Consider the following 23,009-nt stretch of genomic DNA (forward strand, 5'->3'; position numbering starts at 1 on the left):
CATTCAGATGATATGTAGAGGCTGGAACATGAGAAAAAATGAAAGAAAAATATAAAAGTATAAAGATCATCATTTAAAAATGATGGCTATTAGCACTTTTTAGTTATAGAATAAGATAATAATATTGCAAAAATTAAAAATTTTTGAATTTTGATTTAAGAATCATCCTAACTAGGGATGAGAAACAGATGTTTCTTATTCCGAACCTAAAATCCTGATTCTTTTCCCCTTTGGTTAAAATTAAGAGACATTATATATCACAATAGCATTTAATAAGAAAACAAGAAATAAAAACATTGTTGATATAAGTATCAGGCTAGACAGTAATATTCTCATTAACAAAAAGAATATATAAAACAGATTTACATACTGGGGATATGGCAGTCAAGTGAAATCAAAGTTTTTACAAGGCAAACCCAGTTTAGAGAAATATCATTTATTAAATTTATTACACTTAAATTTGAAAAAAGCTTAATAAATTACAAAAGTGTGCAATTGGTAATGTCCAGCATGGCATTCTTAAGGAAAATACATGAAACTTTCTAATCCTACAAGCTCAATACAATCAGTCATGAAAGAGGTGAGTTCCAGCAAGTTCTCTGATTGTCTGATCATATATACATTATCATGATCCATATCAGGTACCACACTTAAAGAGTAAAATTATAAAAATGAGCTCATGCACAAAAGAACTATATAATGAATTAGTCCAGGAAACTAAATAAATAATGCTTAAAGAACATGAGGAGGAATTGGAAGCTCTAAGAAGACTGGATATATTCTAACCCAGTTGAAGAACTTAAGTTGTCACTTATTTATTTGCCTGTTTGTCCCTTTGGAAAAAAAATAGGATCAAAGGATGGGAATTCCAAGGTAGTCTGTTTTGGTTATAAATTGCAAAGATCATTTAGAATTACATAAAGACAGTTTCAACTGCCCAATGAGATATCAATTCACTGCACTGCAAGGCCATTTCAAGAGTTCCTGAGTAAAGAAGTTGAGATCTAAGTTCCTAGTCTTTGGAAATTAATGATTACAAGAGTGGCATGTAGAATTTGAAGATTAGTGATATCATTGGTCTCTAAACACTGACCCATTAGCCAATTCATTCTCACTCATCCTCTAAGAACCCCTCGGCTAAAACAAATCAGCACACAAATGACATGAATGTCAATATCACAAGAATATGTGAATATAATAGGTATTAGGCAACTTTTTGCCACTATAACAAAATTCCTAAGACAAGCTACTTACGCAAGAAGGAGGTTTATTTCAGCTCCAAAATTTGGAGATTCAGAGTTGAAGACCAGGTGACTCTACTGGATCAGCATGTGGTAATGGTATTCTTGCTGGCAGAATCCCAAGGTGCCTCCTAATAAAGCCACCATGATTTAACAATTGGGGCTCCACCCTAAAGGAATCATCCAATCCCATCACTTCCCACAGGCCCCTTCTCTAAACACCATGATTATATTAAGTATCTGTCCTCCTAGTACCATTAACTTAAGCGCCAATGCTTTTAACATGTGGGCCTTTGGGCGACACTCAAATTAGTATCCAAATCATAGAACAGACAGTGCCAGTTAGTCTTTCTAGAATGTTGCTCCATTATAATGACTTTGCTTAGTCATGGAAATGAAGCTTTGGTTTGTCCATATCAGAAAGAAACAACCTATCCAAGACATGTTTTCTTCTGTTTACTATTATTTATCTTCATCTCCAGTTTACTCTGACAAAATTAACTGCTCTCCAAAAATCAAAATGAGAAAAACAAGTTTATTTTCAGAACAAAATTATACAGATGAGGTGGACTGATTGTTAAGACACCAGTTAAGACACCCATATCCCATGCTGGACTGTCTGGGTTCAAATGCTGGCTCTGCTACAGATTCCAGCTTCTTGCTCATGCTCCTGTGAGGTCATGGGCAATGGTTCAAGCACTTGGGTGCTGTCATGCAAACAAGTGACCCATGTTGCGTTCTTGGCATTCAGCTTTGTCCTGTCCAGCTCTGGCTATTGCATGTATTCGGGAGTGAATGTGACGGAAGATTTCTCCCTGTCTTGCTTTCTCTGACTCTATAAATAAATAAATAAAATTAAGAAACAAACAAAACTGCACAAGCTTTTGTACTTTTTGACCTGTTGAATATCTGATTAATGATGAATTAAGCCTGTGATTATAGAGTGAATCAAAAGTATGTCTTTGTAAATAATAAAAAGAAAGGAAGAAAGGAGGGTGATTGAGGGAGGGAGAGGGAGAGAGACAGAAGTATGATTATCTTCTTAGAATGTACTTATGGAATACATGAAATCTGTTCTCCTTCTTTTAGTAAAAATTTAAAAATCTATGAAAAACCTGCACAGGCACCAAAGAATTCATTTCAGTTCTTGGGTCCTTTCTCCAGTGCAAAATTAAAATATTCTTGTAATGCTCTCTTTAGGAGCATAACGTTTTTCAGATAAAGTGATTATAAAGTTTATAAGTTTAATTAATTTGCAGTTAAATAAATATATGTTATACTGTTCCCAGTGAGGTAGAATAACTAACATTTATACAGAGGAAAGTTTTTCTTTGTGGACATTGGATAAGATATAGACCAATGAGGCACTGATTCTAATTTCAAGATTTTTAAGCTAAAAAAATTCAACTCAAATGAGTTTTATCACTTCCCTAAGTAACAATATTATCCAGTGGAAGAGCCAGGCCTAATGTGCCTGCTTTCTATTAAGTGTGTTGTTCTTTCCCCACTACTCATAAAATCTTTGTGCTATAAAGTGTAGTTTCCAAAAACACTTTTTACCTCTCACTTCATTTAATTCTAAAAAATTGCCCCTGAAATTTAGTTAGTGAGAAAACTGAGACAAACTCAAAAAATTTAAACCTAATCTATGATATATTTAAAATACCAACACAAGCCAAGTCACATGATTGTTCGATTTTATCTCCAGCATTTAACTATCTCTGGATAGGCAGATTCATGTATCAATCTGTCCTCAAGACAACCTAATTAAATGTATCACCTGGATGTCTTGACCTATGAAAAATAGGAAACTCATTTTCCTCACTCATCCTCTGTTCTTTTTTTTTTTTTAATTATTTATTTGAAAGGTAGAGTTAGAGGGAAGGAGAGATAGAGATCTTCCATCCTTTGGTTCGTTCCCCAAATAGCCACAACAGCTAGAGCTGGGCTAATCTGAAGCCAGGAGCCAGGAGCTTCTTCTGGGTCTCCCACGTTGGTGTAGGAGCCCAAGTACTTGGGTCATCCTCTTTTGCTTTCCCAGGCATATTAGCAGAGAGCTGGATCAGAAGAGCAGCAGCAGGGACTCAAACTGGAGCCCATATGGGATGTCAGCAATGCAGATAGCATTTTGCCCACTACACCAATCACACCCCATCCTCTGCTCTTAATTACTTGTTTTCTGGATTTTCAAATTTGTCAATGATGCAACAGGTCAGATAAAAAAAATATCTAAGCACTATGTTTCAATCTTTTCTGTCCCTCCTCCCCAATATCTCAACCATTAAGCATATTCCATTGACTGCTTCCAATACATGTTCTAAATCTGTCCATCTCTTTCCATCTCCAGCACTATCATATTCTGATCCAAGCTATTTGAATCTATTGCCAAGATTATCACTGTCGTATTCTGTCTGATTGCTTTGCTTTCACCATTGCTCGTCTGTACTTCATTGTCCACAAAGGAGTCAGATAATTATTTATGAAATGCAAATAATACTTCAGTTTTTAAATTTATTTATTTAAGGTATACAAATTTCATGCATTTCATGTATACAGATTTAGGGACATAGTGATACTTCTCACCTTACCCTTCCTCATGTCCATGTTCCCACTCTTCTTCCTCTGCCCTCTCCTATTCCCACTCCTAATTTTTATGAAGATCTATTTTAAGTTATTTTATGCTCATAAAATTAACTCTATGGTAAGTAAATAATTCAACAAATAGTACAAGGAAAAAAATAAAAATAAAAACACTGTTCCTCAACAGTAGAGACAAAGGCTGAAAACAATTATTGAATCTCAAGATGTCAATTTCACACTAATACATAACATTTTAAGTACTTTTTAGTTACCATAAATCAGGGAAAACATATGATATTTATATTTTGGGGACTGGGTTATTTCACTAAATATAATGGTTTCCAGTTGTATCCAATTTGTTGCAAAAGACAGGATTTCTTTTTTCTTTTCTTTTCTTTTTTTTTTTTTTTGCCACTGAGTAGTATTCCATGGAGTACATATGCCATAATTTCTTTATCAAGTCATCAGTTGATGGACATCTATGTTTATTCCATATCTTAGCTATTGTAAATTGAGCTGCAATGAACATGGGGGTATAGATAATACTTTCATATGCTGATTTCATTTCCTTTGGGTAAATTCCCAGGAGTGAGTGGAGTTACACAAGGTTACATAGTATGATATAATCCCTTTCTTATTCTCCAAATTGATCACACATGCACACATGATTCCTTCATACACTTTCTTCAAGGCACTCACTGTTTTTTATACTAAGTTCAACCATATCTTTTGTCCTTTATGTTAGCTCTTTGATACATAGACAGTTCTGTCTTCTTTTAATTCTATTTAAAAAACACAGAGTCAGAGAGAGACAGAAAAGGAGAGAGGGAGAGGGAGAGGGGTGGGAGAGGGGTGGGAGATGGGGAGAGGGAGAGGGGGAGGGAGAGAGGGAAGGAGAGGGAGAGGGAGAGGGAGAGGGAGAGAGATTAAGTCCTCCACCAGCTAGTTCACTCTTCAAATCTGCAAATATTCACAACAACCAGGACTGAACCAGGCTGAAGCTAAGAGCCTGGAACCCAATCCAGGTATCACAGGGTGGGAGGGACCCAAGCACGTATGCAGTCACCTGCTTCCTTTTAGGGTGTGATTAGCAGGAAGTTGAATCACAATTAGAATAACCTGCACTCAAACCAGGTACTCCAACATGGAATGCTTGTGTCCCAAGCACAACTTAACCACTGCAACACATACCTGCCTTACGCTGTTCTCTTATTTAAATATTCAACTGAAATTTGACACCTAGTAACCTGTTATTACAAAGACTATTAACAGTAACCAAAAACAGGAAAACCAAGGAGGGAAACATAAGTCAACAGAAATTAAGCCACTCAATAATTCTACTGAATAGCTGCCCCTGTCAAGACAATATGCTTGATCCTCGAGTGGGCATTTGACACAATGGTTAAGCCACCACTTGCGACATTTGTGTCCCTTCTAAGAATGCTTGGATTTAGGTTCTGGTTCTATTCTCCATCCTAGCTTTCCTCTAATGCACTCCCTAGGAGGCAGTGAATGATGGCTCAAGTGCTTAGTTTCTGCCACCACATAGGAGACCCAGATAGAGTGCCAGGCTCCTGGCTTTGGCTTAAGCCTAGTTCTGGTTGTTGTAGGCATTTGATAAGTGAAGCAGTAGTTGGGGGATCTCTTTGGCTTTCCATTCCTCCCTCTCTCTCTCTCTCTCTCTCTCTCTCTCTCCATTATGTTTTATATCTTAAATAGATAAAATAAATAAATAAAACTTAAGGAATATATGCTAGATATTGAAGGTTCCAAACTACACATTAAACATGGGAAGTCCTGATGAAAGATACACAGAAATTATGTCATGAAAAATATTGTAAAATCTGTGACTACCAAATGTCACTTAAGATAAACATACATGCACAAAAATGTCAGAAAAGACATATACATTGTGCTGATTCATGCCAAGCTCCAAAGTGACACTCTATATGTATGACTCACTGAATCCTTACCCTAGCCCCCTGAGTAATAACAAGTGCAGATGAAAATTTGAGGTACAAGAGAGATTAAATACTTATCTGTTCAAATTTTAAGTTTAGGTATCTTCAAATTTAGGAAGTAATGAGAAGTTATCTCATACAGTAATTATATAAATACACACCCCTGTCTCAACAGGAATCTGTGACTTTTCCCACTGTCTTATATCATTTCCAACTCTTGACATTGTCATAAAATTTTAACTTTTACTAGAATGATGAATGTGAATTGAAAGCTTTTGTGCTTTAGCTTTAATTCACCTGATTAATGAGCTTGAGAATCACCTCATGTTTATTGGCCATTAATGTTTATTTTTCTATGAAATATCTTTTCCCCTATGTCTTAGTGTTTACTTCTTTATTTCCTAGATTCTCAAGAGTTCTTTTCATATCTCAGATATAAATTTTTGTTGATTCTAAATGTAGCAAATGTTTTTAATAGTTAACTTGTTTATTCATTTTAAGATATGTATTACAATTAACTGAAAGTTTGAACTATAATTTAAATAAATTTATCAAAATTTACCAAAAGGCAATAGGTATATTTTTCTAATAGCTGTAAAGTTTTACATTTCACATTTAGCTCTTCAGCCTACTTGAACTGGATAACTGTATATACTGTAAAGTAAGCACAAAAATTTCTATTTTTGTCTTTGAAAAATCAACTGCTTATCAGCATCCTGTTCCCAGACTTATCAACTTTCCACCTCTATCACTCAACAAGATTGAGGTGGTATCAGATTCTGTTTTGTTCCATTTGATTATTTATCCATCTGGGTGAATTTTTACCAACTCTTCTTTGTTTTCCCAAAATGTAGAAGCACAGAGTTGTATTTCAAAGGGTATTCTGGAGCTAGATTACCATTGATTGATTTCTAGATCCATCATCACTTGCTCACTACCTGCAACTCAACCTGCAGCAGGTTGCCTAGCTACTCAAGTTTACATCTTCTCCACTGTAAAATGGTAACAATAATTCTACCTGTTCCAAAGGTTAGCTGTGAAGATTAAGTCAACACACACTTCAAAGCAAACACCTTGTGTGCCCTGATGCTTACTATATGTTAGTATTGCCTTAAAAATTATTGTTTTACTAAATTCATTTCTTTCACACTATCAAGAAAGCCAGGCAAAAGAAGTAAAATCTGTTATTAGGAAGGCAAATAAAAATCACTTTCTTTTGTTCTCATCTCATTTTCAAAATGTAATTAATATCATTATCTCTTCAGGTCATACCTGCTGTCCTCAATTCTGCTGTCATTTCTGTGTAAAAAATCGTCCTTGATGAGTGATTTGGCCCCTTGCCCTGGTCTGCTGCCAGACTTCTGCTTATTTCCTGGGACCTGCCGTGTGATGTATTGTTTCCAGACTTAGCATTGTTTAATGTTCACACACCAAACACTAATTGAGGTTCCTAGGAGCTGATTCTTCCAAGCCAACCCTGTGCCAGTGCTGGTCCAATCTTTCCAAAACACCACAGGAAACTATGCACCCAAACGCAGGGATGCAGAAGCTTGGCTGTCTGTCTGAGAAACTAGATGTCCCCTATTGTCCATTTGGCCTTGAAGTCTTTGGTCTTGAAAGTCCACATTTTAGGAGAAGTCCATCTGTTAATGAAAGGATTGAAGCATCTCTGAAAATACTCCCAAATAGCTGCTTTGTCTCAGCAAAAAATAGGCATAAATTTTAAAAGAAGGGGCCATATGGTGCAATATTGTCCATGTGCTGTGCCTAAGATGGACTAAACACTAAGTATGTGTTGAATGAGTGAATGAATGATACCATTAATATCAATAATCAGGTAATATATTTTATATGCATGCATTCATTTTCAAAAAGATTTTGTAATACATCTCATTTTAATTTAACACACCCAGAAGTTATTGTTCATCATGTACTCTTCATGTCAACTTAATTTTAATATTTGTATGCCTGTTGCCTTCTTTATTGATTTAGTGATTATTGAATAGCTGCTTGCCATGACCAGCTAGATACTAGATACACAAGGGTGATTAAGATAAAGTTCTTGAACTCACCTCCAACTTCATATTGTAGCATGAGAAATGGGTGTGTGAATATTTAAGTATACATCAAACTTATCCATGCTATCAGAGAAACATATTCAAAGCCTGGTCAGGAAAAATATGACTCAGAGCTAAATGGTACTCATAATTTTAAAGAAATATCTAAGATAATCAATAAGCCTTCCAGGATTAAAAAAATTAATTAAAGATACTAAAGACAGAGGAAAACATAAAAAATAAGGACATACTGTTTTTTGGAATGCAATATAAACTTCTATTGGTATTTTTAAATGATGATGGATGCAGAATGGGTTAAGGAGAAGTGAAAAATAAGGTTAACAAAGGAAAAATTGCTAACTGATTCAAATATCACCAAATGGTGGTTGTGCACATGAAGTAAAATACAAAATAAAAATGTATGGTAAATTTATGCTATCATCAGACATTGAGTAATTTATTTTCTTCTTTAGTTATATATAGTAGATGATATTGGTTCCTTTTCAGTATTTATTCTCTCTTCTTCTATCCCTGTAGATCCATGATTTTGTTCAAGTATCAGTCCTAACCTGGTAATTCAGAGGATGCAAAATGCATTAACAAATGTGGGAATGAGCTCTAGAGATAATTCTTCCTCCTACCAAGTGATAAATTCAGGTATGGAAATATAACACAAATCAGACAGGTAATAAGAGAAGGAAGGTTTATTGGGAAAGAATCTAAGCTACAGATCTAATCTAGTTTTCCTAGGGTCTTTTCTCTTGGGAGAAAGGGATAGCTGCAACTCCCATTCTATAGCCTGAGGATGAATCCAACATTCTGTAGACAGTGGAAATATAAAATTGGCACGCCAGGTTCTAGTCCCGGTCGGGGCACCAGATTCTGTCCCAGTTGCTCCTTTTCCAGTCCAGCTCTCTGCTGTGACCCAGGAGTGCAGTGGAGGATGGCCCAAGTGCTTGGGCCCTGCACCCACATGGGAGACCAGGAGGAAGCACCTGGCTCCTGGCTTCAGATAGGTGCAGCTCTCAGGCCGCAACGCGCCAGCCGTAGCGGCCACTTGGGGGGGGTGAACCAACGGAAAAGGAAGACCTTTTTCTCTGTCTCTCTCTCTCACTGTCTAACTCTGACTGTCTAAAATAAAATAAAAAATAAATAACATGGTTTCTATCGTATGTGAGTAGGTTCACTACTTGGGACATAATTTCTATTGAAAGAACTATGTAAGGGATGTTTTAATAAAGAATTTTGTGTTACTATAAAGAGTCACCTCTACCTAATTTGGTTCATAGGCTAGGCTGTTCTGTTATGAAATTCCCTTAAATCCAATAAATTTGTAGTGAAGATATAATTTCACAGTGTATCTTTGGATATTGACTGATGATCTCTACATTTTCACTATTATAGTCTTTACAAAATAATAATTTGTAAGTTTTCTATATAACCAGGATATACTTATAATCAGTATAAATGTGTGTGTTGATGAGTATTTTTCATTGTCTATGCAAGTAACCACTCTTCCTGAATATCACTCAATGAACCTACTGTTCATATAGCTTAGTAGGCAGAGATAATATTGTAATTTATGAAACATGATTTGGGAGTTGCCTTTATAAAACTGTCTTCCCCAATCATGTTTGAATAATGTTGGATTGATTTAAAAATACAATATAATAAGGAGGATAACACATCAAGTCACTGTGATTTACATTTAAATTGGTTAAAAAGATTAATTTCTTTATTTTAGAATGGTTTTATGAAAGCAAGAAGTATTTGATGGAAGAGTAAGGGGGAGTTTCTATATTGTTCGCTTTAAGGAGAAGAGTGATCAAGTATCTTCAACTCAGATCTACATAGTAAGTAATCCCCAAGTGGTCAGCATGACAGGGATCACCATAGCAAATCCACCATTAGCTACATGTGGGAGTTAGGCAAATGGGAAACTGACTTGCCTGATGTTAGTGGCAGCTTTCATGTCCTAGGTAGAAATTAGCCAGTTAAGCTGGTGTTGTGGCATAGCAGGTAAACCAGCAATGCTGGCATCCCATACGAGTACAAGTTCATGTGCCAGCTGCTCTACTTCTGATCCATCTCCCTGATCATGGCTTGGGAAATGCAGGAGAGAATGGCTCAATTGTTTGGGACCCTGCCACTCATGTGGGAGATCCAGATGAAGCTCCTGGCTCCTGACTTCAGCCTGGTTCAGTCCTGGCATTTGCAGCCATTGAGGGGATGAACTAGCAGATGGAAGATCTCTCTATATATATCTCTTCCTCTCTCTATGTGACTTTAAAATACATAAATAAATCTTTTTTTAAAAAAAAGAAATAAGCAAAAAATAATTCTTATAAGATTCTTTGGCTTTATCTCACTTCAAAATGTTCTTCATTAAGATATTGGAAGTAAACCACTTTATTATCTATGGATTTGATATAATATGCCTGAGAAGGCAGCAGATGATAGCTTAAGTACTTGGGCCCCTGAAACCCATGCAGAATCCAGCCTTGGATATTGTGGGCATTTGGGGACTAAACAGGTTGTTGGAAGATCTCTCCGTCTGTTTCTTCCTCTCTTTATTGGTTCTCTGCCTTCCACATAAATAAATCATTTTTTTTAAAAAAAGATGTTTTCTTGTTGATTATTTTTATTGAGATGAAATTCACATACCACACAATTTACAATTTTGTGTCAAACTGTTTAGCAGCAGTTAATACATTTCAAAATAGTGCTCAAACACCTCTATTAAGTTTCAACATTTTTAGCACCCCAAAATGAAAAACTGTAAATATTAAGAAGTTACTCTCCATTTACCTCTGCCCTTAGTCCTTGGCAACTAACAATTAGATTTCTACCTCTAGATTCATCTACTCTGATTATTTGCTATAATGGATTCAAGCAATATGTAAACTTTTGTGTCTTATTTCTTTCACTTAGCAAAACATTTTGGAGATTCACCTATGTAGTAGTACATACAAGCATTTAATTTTTTTAAATCTAAATAATATGTCATGTTATGCTTATATGACACTTTGTTTACTCATTTGAATATTCATTAATGGATATTTTGGCTGTTTTCATGTTTTAGTTATCATGAATAATGATAACCATAAATATGTATATAGAAGTATCTGAGTTTCAGTTTTTGATTATTTAGAGTATGTACTTTGAAGTAGGATTCTAGGTCATATGATAATTCTAGGTTTAACATTTTACAGAACTGTCAAACTGTTTTTCATAGTAGCTAAAACATTTTACAAGTAGTTCTTACAAGTAATACATGAGAGTTTCCATTTTTTCACATTCTTGCCAACATTTATAATACTATATACTTTTTTAATTGCCAACAATTGTATTTGCCATTTATTTTATTGGAGCCATGCTAGGGGATATGAAACAACATTTCATTGTGGCTTTGATTTATATTTCCTTAATGACAAATGATCTTGAACATATTTGATATGCTTGTGACCATTTAAATATATAATGGCTATTCAAGTATTCTGCTCATTTTTGAATTGCGTTGTCATTTTTAATGCTAATTGTATCTTCTTTATTTTCTAGATGTTGAATCCTTGTCAGATATGTAGCTTGCAAACTCCCATTCTATGTGTTATGTTTTCATTTTTGTTAATCTCTTTTGATGCACAAAGCTTTAATTCTCATGAAGTATAATTTATTTTTCTTTCACTGTTCATATTTTTGGGTATTAATTTTTCTTTTACTGCTCATGTTTTGGGTACCTAAATGCTACATTTAAGTCATATGGTTTACCATAAGTCATATGGTATTTTCTTCTAGGAGTCTTATGCCTTGAATGTTTATGCTTAGAGTATTAATCCATTTTCAGTTAATTTTATATATGGTACCAAGTAGGGATTCAACTTCACTCTTTTTGAATGTGCATATTCAGTTGTCCCAGCACAATTTGTTGATGAGACTACTCTTTATCCAACAAATGATCTTAGAACCCTTGTCAAAATCAATTGACCATCTATGTATAGGTTTATTTTTGGACAAAGAGTTTTATTTCACTGATTTATATGTCTATCCTATGACAGTGCCACACTGTTTTTGCTAGTTGGCTTTGGGAAACTGAACAATGAGTCCTACAACTTTATACTTCCTCTTCAATATCTATCTGTGTCATTGGGGCCCTTTGTAGTGTCATATGAATTTGGGATCAGCTTTTTTATTTTTCTAACAAAGATTGTTTGCATTTTTATGGAGATTGCATTGTATCTACAGATTTCATTAAATAGTAGTCTTAATATTATGTCTTAATAATATCAGGTCTTCTAATTCATGAATATTATATATCTTTCCATTTACTTAAGTCTGCCTTAATCTCTTTCAGCAATGTTTTATAGTCTTTATCTACTTGGTTAAATTAACTCCTAGATGTCTCATTATTTCTAATGCTATTGCAAATAGAATTATCTGAAACAAACAAATAAATAATTAGACACATTAGAAGATAAGACTTCAGCTGTGAGATACTACAAAAACAACAGGACTTAGAATTAGACCTTCAGGACTATAGTTAATCAGAATTTTCAGATTTTTGGAGTAATATATAGTAAACAAAATATATACACACATTTACAAATGTTAGCTCATAAATGAAAGCATTTTTAGAAGAATATAGCATGTTTTAAAAGAACAAGAAAAAGTTCCCTATCAGAATAAAACCTGTAGTCATGTGTTCCGCTACCTCTCCTTTCATTATAAGAACAGTTAATACTTTTGAGCACTTATTAGTGCAAGATCCTATTGTAAATGAGTTACATGTGTTAAACCATTTAATCTTTACAGAAACTTGCTAAGTACAGTTATTACCTCATATTTCAGATGAGAAGATAGAGGCAAGGAGGTAATAAATAAAGAACGTTTGCATGTCACAGATTTGTAAGTGTTGAAGACAGGGTTCAAACTCCTGCACAAAAAATCCTGAGATCCTAGAAGCACAAATATTCAGTGTAAGTACATCAGTTCCTTATAGTAATACATGTGTTTCTTGTCAAATTTGGAGAATCCGAGATTTTTTTTCAAGAAAACAACTTCATTTTACAAATATTCACTATACTAACTGTATTTCAGATTCCTATAACCTTGATTCTAGAAAAATAGAAAATATATATTATAAGCTCAAGCAGGGAAAATAATATAAGGAAAAAGGATTCAAAGTAATAAAAAAAGCTACACATGTTCTGGGCCTCAAGAATGGAGATTATTTTTACATTTGAAGGAAGAGAAGAAGAGCCTTCAAGACAAGGAACAGCATTTGATGTTTTCAAGGATCATTTTTAGTTCCTTTTGTTTGAAGAGTACAGAATACACAACATTCTGAGAGGCTTAGCTGGAAATGGAAAAAAAGAGCAGAAAAAAGAAAAGATCTTGCAGTAGTTCTCAAACTGAGATAAGAAACAGTTTGAGTTACTCTTAATGTGGGGTTTATCATAATCTTTTATTAAAACAGAATTATCAGTGGCTGTGTGGAAGACAGGATCAAGTAATGTTTTAGAGGATGGCAGTAACGCACAGCACAGACGTGGCAAGCAGATCCTGTTGGAAGCAATTGCTATGGTTGGAAAGACAGATTAGAGATTCTTTTAAGGCAATGGCAAAGAAAACAGAACAGATTTTTAAACTGAGTATAGACAAAGTTCAAGCAAAATAAATTAGAAACAATATATTAAATCAGGATTTTGAAATACAGAAAAATGAAACTCTTGGACATGTCTGGAATTATCTAGGCAATTGCTTTGAGTAACTCCTTAATAGAGTTGCCATACATTTGAGTGTATTTACATCAAGAAAATATTTAGTCTTGAGCTCTTTGTAGAAAAAATATAATCAGCTGCTTTTTAAATTTTTCACTCCTATTTATGACAAACAAACCCCATGAGTCTGGGAAATTCTCACTTCTTTAAAATTCAATTCTTAAAATTGGAGCCTGAACTAATCTAATCTCTATAATCAATCCCCTTCCATTTACAAAGTTTTCTGTACCCGACAAAGAAGTAATTTCTTCAAATATTCATTGTGAGTTTCAGGGCTTTCTTGTAGTACTATGTATTAAAGTGTTTTAGGAATATCAACAATCCCTCTACTCTTGTTGCTCATTTTTCTTGCTCCTTGTACTGCACTCTTTCAGCACCACTGGATCGGAAAGAAGGAAGCTGAGATATAAGGACTTCTTAACAAATCCCATTCATGAAAAGAGCCGTTCTGTATGTCACAGAGATTGCTGGTTCAGCAATTAGGCAGAGGAGCTGTCAGGCTAGAAGCCTAGCTGATTCTGACTGTGATTGCAGGAAAGAGACAATCACACATTTATCTTCAGGGTGGCAAACATGTTACTTCTTAATGTTGCAGAGATTATTCAGGAGAGACCATCTGTATAGAAAGTAGCACTCAACGATATCTCCTGGGAGCCCAGGCTGGCACTGTACAAACCAGAGAAGACTGCTAATGGCAATTGTTTATGTGACCTACTTGTCTCCCAAGCTACCCAACTCGCTGAGATCAGGTTGCCTAGATACACACCCTGTCTGGACATGCAAAGGTATCCTGACATCTTCTGGCTCCGTAGAGGTTCAAATTCTCCAGCTCTCTTTTGAGAGCGTCCTTCCAAGCTTGCTTTCTCTGTTACCAAAAGCACTGACTCAGGTATGAATCACCAACCCAGTTTTTGTTACATGCACACACACAAAACCAAAACAAACAAAAAATTTAAAAATCTTTCCTAATGAAAACATTTAAAAATGTAAAAATTAAAAATGTAAGGATTGCTATTGAATAAATGGTGATAGGAGATACTGGGATGAGGAGATGGTTCCTTTATGGTAAGTTAACCATCTTCAGCTTGCACAAAAAAAGTTCCTGTCCTCAAATGCCCTCCCTGACAGCCTTCCCATAAGAGGTACCTGACAGCACCACTGGAAAGCACCACAGCTTCTGGCCATTTTGTCAGCTATATTTTCCTTGTTCTGCCTAGTCTGTCTCCTACACTCTTCCTTTCCAACTCAGGAGCAAACCATCAAGTTTCTATCATATTTTTTCAAGTAGCTTAGTTCTATTTGACTTTTTTAATTGCTTGATTTTTGGTTAAAATCCACTCCCTTGGGGCAAAGATTAGACGTAACAGGTAATCTCCTGCTTGCTTGGGCTACCTACATTCCATATCAGAGAGCCTGGGTTGGAGTCCTGGTTCTGCTTCTGATTCCAGCTTCCTGTAATTGTGCCCTCTGGGAGGCAGCAAACAATGATTTAAGTTGTTGGTTCCCTGACGCCCACACGGAAGATCTGTGTTGAGGTCTAGTTTCTCAGCTTCAACTTGGCTCATCCCTGCCTGTCATGGGCATTTGTGGAGTCTGTCAGACTTTCAAATAAAATGAAAATAATTTTAAAAAGTTAAAAAAAATTCATTACCTAAATCACTAGTTCAAACCGTAAGCAATCAGATTTCTCATATGTAATTCAATCTTTCAGCACCTCCCCACACATGCACTCCCAAGAAATTCTAATCCTATGTTTGGAAGGAGGACTGGGGAATCTGAATTTTTAAGTCATGTGGGACTGGTGCAAGAAACCTGTGAATCACACATGGAGAAACTGAAGTTATTCTGTGACTTCCATTCAGTCTCAGTGGAGGTGAGTCTCAACAGAGGTGCCCCAAGGTCAAGCTGCTATGCCAAACTGTCTGCCCCAAGAACAGCGTTTTCGTAAAAAAATTTCTAGTTCTGGATGTTAAAAATATTTTTCTTCTTCCTTTTAGTTAGTGTCAAAAATGCATATTGAAAATTAAGACCATAGAGCAATTGTATACAGTTTAAAGTATGTAGATAACACTACCCAGGGTGAAATTTTTGGTTAACAGTTTCAGAAACTTGCTTGGCAGTTATTATAGACACATCTTCATTTCTTTGGAACTAGCATGTTAACTTTGTGGTAACATTGGCATATATTATGTACGTGTGTATGTATCACAGACACACAGAAAGAGAAAGGGTGTGGGATTTTAGAAGAGGGATAGACTAAAGCACACAAAATCGTGAGCTTAGAAGACCTAATTCCATCTTGTCACTACCTTAAGTCTATTAATTAGATAAGTAGGCTAATTAACAAGATCTTTCCTACACTTTCCTTCATAGCACTTATCAAAAGTGTAATTAACTATTTTATTATTATATAAGTAGTTACTTTCCTTTTCTAAACTAAAAGGACTATGAGGCTTTGTTCCGTTCACCTCTGTCTCCAGTATGAGACATGATAGTAAGCAACCCTCAAATATTTGCTGAGTGAATAAATGAAGAAGTGAAAAGAGCTGCTTTGACTGCTTAGTTCAGAATCAGAGATTCCCTGAGTTTAAGATCAGGGTCCTATCCCTGTATTGACCACAGTCATACACAAAACACTCACCAAAACAAACACATGATCAAAGTTGTCACAGGGGGAGAGGGTACAAATGAATGTAATAACATATTCCACTCTCAGGATTGGAAACATAACCTACAGAAATATGTATGTGGACATCAACATCTTTAAAAGGAAGCAGAATAGTGGCTGGCAACATGGCATATAGCATAAAGCCTCTACCTGAGATAATGGCATCCCACATGGGTGCCAGTTTGTGTACTGGTTGTTCCACTTCTATTCTGGCTGCCTGCTAATGTGTCTGGGAAAGCAGTGGAGGATAGCCCAAGGGCTTGGGCCCCTGCACCCAACTCAGAAGAAGTTCCTGGTCTCTGGCTTTGGCACGGCCTAGTCCAGGTCGTGCAGCACTTAGGGAGGGTGAACCAATGCGTGAAAGATATCTCTCTCTCTCCTCTCTCTCTCTGAATCTCCAGCTCTCTCTGTAACTCTATCAAATAAATAAATAAATCTTTAAAAATAAGGAAGCAGCATAATTATCTAGTAGAAAAACTGCTTCACAGAGAATTATTCAGGATACCCAGGTCCTAATTCCTGGTTGTCAATAATTAGCTGTGGGCCTCTACCCAAGTCATTCCTCATCTCTGGAACACTTTTTCTTCAAGTACAGGTGAAAGTGTGGAGTGTATACTTACATTTCTTTTCCCACACCCTAGAATTATAGTTGTATCTACAAATAACAAAGTTGCCTATTTTAAAAGCATTTTTTTCTATGATAGGTAAAGCTTTCAGTTTTCACGTTTGTTTTATCTAATTTTAAATTTTCCCCTAGAAAACTTTTATTTAAAGTATAAAAACTTCATGCAATTCATAAATACAAATTTAGGATCATAGTGATTCTTCCCACCTTACCCACCCTCCCATCCACACTCCCACCTTGTTTTCTCCTCCCTTTCTTATTCCAATTCTTATATTTTTTAAAAGATTTTACTTATTTTATTTGAGAGTTAGACTCACAGACAGTGAGAGGGAGAGACAGAGAGAAAGGTCTTCCTTCCATTGATTCACTCTCCAAATGGCTGCAATGGCCGGAGCTGTGCCAATCCAAAGCCAGGAGCCAGGAGCTTCCTCCGGGTCTCCAAGGCAGGTGCAGGGGCCCAAGGACCTGGGCCATCCTCCACTGCCTTCCCAAGCCACAGCAGAGAGCTGGATATGAAGAGGAGCAGCTGGGACTAGAACTGGCGCCCATATGGGATGCCTGTGCCACAGGCGGATTAACCTACTGCACCATGGCGTCGGTCCTCCAATTCTTATTTTCTACTAGGATCTATTTCCAATTAAATTTAAACACATAAGATGAACTCTATACTAAGTAAAGAGTTCAACAAATATATTGAGATCCCAGTGGAGAGAACGAGGCCATCAAAGAAGGAGGTACCTTTCTCTGAAGGGAGGAGAGAACTTCCACTTTGACTAAGACCCTCTCTGAATAAGATCAAAGTCAGCAAACTCAAAAGGCTTCCATAGCCTTGGCAGCTCATGACTAGAGCCTAGGGAGATTACTGATGCCATAAACAAGAGTGTCAAATTGTTAAGTCAACAACGAGAGTCACTGTGTACTTACTCCTCATGTGGGATCTGTCCTTAATGTGTTGTCCAATGTGAAGTAATGCTATAACTAGTACTGAAACAGTATTTTACACTTTGTGTTTCTGTGTGGGTGCAAACTGATGAAATCTTTATTTAGTATATACTGAATCGATCTTCTGTATATAAAGATAATCGAAAATGAATCTTGATGTGAATGGAATGGGAGAGGGAGCGGGAGATGGGAGGGGTGCAAGTGGGAGGGAAGTTATGGGAGGGGGAAGCCATTGTAATCCATAAACTGTACTTTGGAAATTTATATTTACTAAATAAAAGTTTAAAAAAAAACTGTTCCTTAGCAGTTAAAATAAGGGCTATTCAAAGTCATCTCATCTCAAAGTGTCAATTTCACTTCTATAGAATATTTTTTAGGTGCTCTATTAGTTACCACAGATCAGGAAGAACATATGGTTATTTTCTTTTCTGGACTGGCTTATTTCACTAAGTATAATGTTTACAGGTTGCATCCATTTTGTTGTAAATTACAGGATTTCATTTCATTTTATTTTATTTTTATAATGCTGTGTAGTATTCCATGGTGTACATACTTGTTATTTGTTGATTTCTGTATGAAAGCCATTCCAGCTGTGTTGAAGTGAAACCTCAGTGTGGTTTTGATCTGCATTTCCCTGATGACTAGTAATGCTGAGCATTTTTTTCAAGTGTCTGTTGACCATTTGAATTTCCTCTCTTGAAAAATGCCTGTTCAAGTCCTGTGCCCATTTCTTAACTGGATTGTTTGTTTTGTTGTTGTTGAATTTCTTGAGCTCTTTATAGATTGTGGATGTTAACCAAGTATCCATTGCATACTTTGCAAATACTTTCTCCCATTCTGTCAGTTTTCTCTTCACTTTGTTGATTTTTGTTTATAGTGCAGAAGCTTCTCAGCTTGAAGGAATCCTATTTGTCAATTTTGGCTTTGATTGCCTGTGCTTCTGGGGTCTTTCCAAGAAGTCTTCACCTATTCCTGAGTCTTGATGAATTTCTCCAATGTTCTCTAGTAATTTGATGGTATCAAGTTATGGATTTATGTTTTTTATCCATCTTGAGTGGATTTTTTGTGTAAGGTATAAGATAGGGGTCTGGTTTCATACCTCTGCACTTGGAAATAGTTTTCCCAGCACCATTTGTTGAAGAGACTGTCTGCTTCAGGGATTATTTTAGCGACTTTGTCAAAAATAAGTTGGTTGTAGGTATGTGGATTGATTTCTGGGTTTCTATTCAGTTCCAGTGGTCTATATATCTATTTTTGTGCCAATATCAGGCTGTTTGGATTAAAATGCCTCTTAGTATGTGTTGAAATCTGGCATTGTGATGCCAACAGCTTTGTATTTGTTATCTAAGATTGCTTTAGCTATTCAGGGCCTCTTATGTTTCCATATGAATTTCAGCATCAGTTTTTTTTCTATTTTGATTGGGATTGCATTGAATATGTAAATTGCTTTTGGTAGTATGGACATTTTGATCATATTGATTCTTCCAATCCATGAACATGGAAGATTTATCCACTTTTTAATGTCTTCTATTTCTTTCTTTAATGTTTTACAATTTTCATATTAAAGATCATTGACATCCTTGGTTAAGTTTACTACAAGATATTTAATTATTTTGTAGCTATTATGAATGGGATTGATCATTAAAGTTCTTTCTCAGCCATGGCATTGTCTGTGTATAAAATGGCGATTGATTTTTCTGTGTTGATTTTAAGTCTTGCCACTTCACCAGACTCTTTTACGAGTTCTAATAGTCTCTCAGTGGAGTCTTGGATCCCCTATATATAGAATCATGTCATCTGCGAATAGGGATAGTTTGACTTCCTCCTTTCCAATTTGTATCCCTTTGTTTTCTTTTTCTTGCCCAATGGCTCTGGCTAAAACTTCCAGGACTATATTAAATAGCAGTGGTGAGAGTGGGCATCCTTGTCTATTTCTGGGTCTTAGGGGGGATGCTTCCAGCTTTTCTCTATTCAATAGGATGCTGGCCATGGGTTTGTCATAAATTGCTTTGATTGTATCTAGCAATATTCCTTTTATACCCAATTTGCTTAAGGTTTTCTTCATGAATGGATGTTGTGTTTTATCAAGTGCTTTCTCTGCATCTATTGAAATAATCATATGGTTTTCATTCTTCAGTTTACTAATGTGTTGTATCACATTTATTGATTCATGAATGTTGAACCATCTCTGCATACCAGGGATAAATCCCACTTGGTCAAAGTGAATGATCTTACTGATTTGTTATTAGATTCAATTAGCTAATATTTTATTGAGGATTTTTGAATGTATGTTCATCAGGGGTATTGGTTTATGGTTCTCTTTCTCTGTTGTATCTTTTTCTGGCTTAGGGATTAAGGTGAGGCAGGATTTATAGGAGTGTGGGAGGCATTTCTCCCTTTCAATTGCTTTGAATAGCTTGAGAATAATGAGAATTAGTTCTTTAAATGTTTGGTGGAATTCAGCAGTTATATAACAAGCCAATTCAAAATTTGTAGCTTGGCACAATAAATTCTTTGCTCACAATTCTGTAGCTTGGCAATAGAGCCAGGACTCAGCTGGACAGTTCTGGTACTCTGGACTAGGCTTGGCTGAGCTTCTGTTATCTCTCATGAATCCTTTGTTAGCTGCTGAGTCAGCTTAGGGACGGATAGCTGTTGTCAGTCTGGGCATCCTGGGCCACATCATGTGGTTCTCATCTTTCATCAGATTAGTCTGTGCTCTTTCACTTGGTTGCAGGATTGCAACAATGGAAAAAGGGAAAATCCAGTGAGAAAATACTTGTCAAGTCTCTAAGTATCACATCTGCCTCTATTCCATTGGCTAAAAAGCTATATGACTAAGTCGGGAATCAGTGCAGAAGAAAAAATGGACGCCTGAACAAATGCAGGCCATATGGGGATCTATCATCAATGCCTTCAATGGACTACAAGAAGGCATATTCAAAATGAAAATCTGCATGACAAGTATCCCCAAGGTCAACTATAAAACTACCACAAGTCTGGATTTTTCCCAAAGATCTCTGGTTTCATAAATTTCATTTTCAATGAATATGATTTAGTATGCATTGCTAATATAAATTCATCTCACACATTTTTGTAGGGCAATTTGAAAACCAAAATTAGCATTTTTCAGTTTAAGTCTTTGTATTCAGTTTGAGAAATATGACTGTCGTTATTCTCTCTTTAAAGATCTCTTTCTGACCAACCACCTAATAGGCATTAACATGGCACTTCATTACAGAAGCCTGTGTCTTTACAAGGGTATTTCTCAGTCCCAAACTGATAAGGATAGCTAATCCAATTAGCAACTAATACCTTTAAGACACAAAAGCCATAATCCTTTTCAGCGGCTTTTGAGCTCTCCTGTTCAGGGTTACAATAACTGCTATAGAAAAAAAAAAAAAAAAAAACCAGACTCTTCGACTCTTCCTGATCCTTAAAAAAAGGTTCAACTAAGTCAGCACTTATTTTTAATGAACTAATATAAGTATTTGCTATATCCCCTAGTTAGTTAACTATGTACAGTCAACATCCTCTTTCCCTGAACCTATATACCATGTTTCAGTGAATTCACAAGACGGAGGCAAATGATCCCCAGAAGGTTTTGACCTAGAAGAATGAAAAACAGACAATCACTGCAGAGAGCTACTTGCCAGGGGCAACTCTTGTTTGTGACCCTCCCACAAATTAGGAAGGCATTTAGAAAAAGAGGCTTAGGAAGAACCTTTTGTTCATGCCAGTTTATTTTCCCCTGGAAAGATCAGATATCTTTTTGTGTAATCGAAATGCTATTAGGTAGATTAACTCCTCTTGCCCACACCCAGGAGAAGGGTTTTGTATATGTAGATTCAGAGCAGGTGTGCCAATCAGAAAAGCAATTGTAAAATTCTCAAATTAGGGAGCAATGCCTCCAGAGATGGTGGGAGACTGTTTTTCATTTTGAGGAGTGGTCTATTTGGAATCCCATCTTTCCTGGATTGGTCTATTTTCTCCCACAATGTAAGGGGCTGTGAGAAAGACATGGTTAATATCCTGTGCAGGCTCAGAGTACACTTGTCCTGACCACCAGAATCCCTTCCTCAGAATTAAACAAAGTTAAATCTATTTTAAGTATTAATGTTACTGTGTTTTAAGGATCAACTTGGCCTTTTTTCCCCTAAAGTACATTAGTAGGCATTATGATTTTTCCCTGGTGATTTTGAAACAGAAATTGACTGTCACTAATCCTTTCTTCTGAAATTTGATACTTTTTCTAACACCCTTCTCTTGTAAAAGAGATTTTTTCTCTTAAATATTGTATGTCAAATGCTAAGAATAAATGTGAATGGATGGATTGATTTTTAGGACTAACAAGAATGCTAATAGAATGTATGCGGTGCATTGTGACAGATTTGTATTTTATAGGACAATATACCAATAAACTTGCTCCTTTCTTCTGTGTCAGAAGAAATGAAATGAATAAAAAGAAAGGAAAAGCAGAATATAAAAATGGAACAAATGCAAAGACTTTCAAAGTGTCATGCCTGAAAGAACAACGCTTATCCTACAGATGGAGTATGCAAGAATAAAGCTATTAGCACTTAAGATTCTCCAGATGATCCCCTGTACCTGCTCCTATTTTCCTTGCCCTGATCACTTTCTACTGTTTTTGTTTATCACTGGACCACTGTCAATTTCATTCTCTGTCCCTTCCATAGGAATCTATTTATTCTCTCACCATGCCCAGTGCCCTGCAAGAGAACTTTAATATGCTACATTGTTCAGCACTTTGCTTTTTACTTTGTTACATAATCATTTGTTATATGGACCTAACTTGATAGATAATGGTAGGATCCAAGAGATTTTTCCAAAATTATGTCAATCATATTCCGTTTTATCCCAGTGCTTTCAAAAAATTCCTACTTTAAACTGATGGCCTTAAAACAGCAGGATTCAAGAGAGAAAAACAAGAAATTAAAATGCAGATTCCTTTGAGGATTTTTGTTGTCCAGAGGGTTGGTAGGGAAAGTCATCAATTGAAATACAATCACTTCAAATGTCTATTTCTGAAAAATAGTTCATATACTGAAAGCAATTCTTCAGTCTTGGACGAGAGAGAGAGAAATAAAATTCCTTGTATCTCTCAACATGCATGTTCAGAAATAGATGCACATATATA

This window comes from Oryctolagus cuniculus, chromosome 10, assembly GCF_964237555.1.
Source record: "Oryctolagus cuniculus chromosome 10, mOryCun1.1, whole genome shotgun sequence".
Lineage (NCBI taxonomy): Eukaryota > Metazoa > Chordata > Mammalia > Lagomorpha > Leporidae > Oryctolagus > Oryctolagus cuniculus.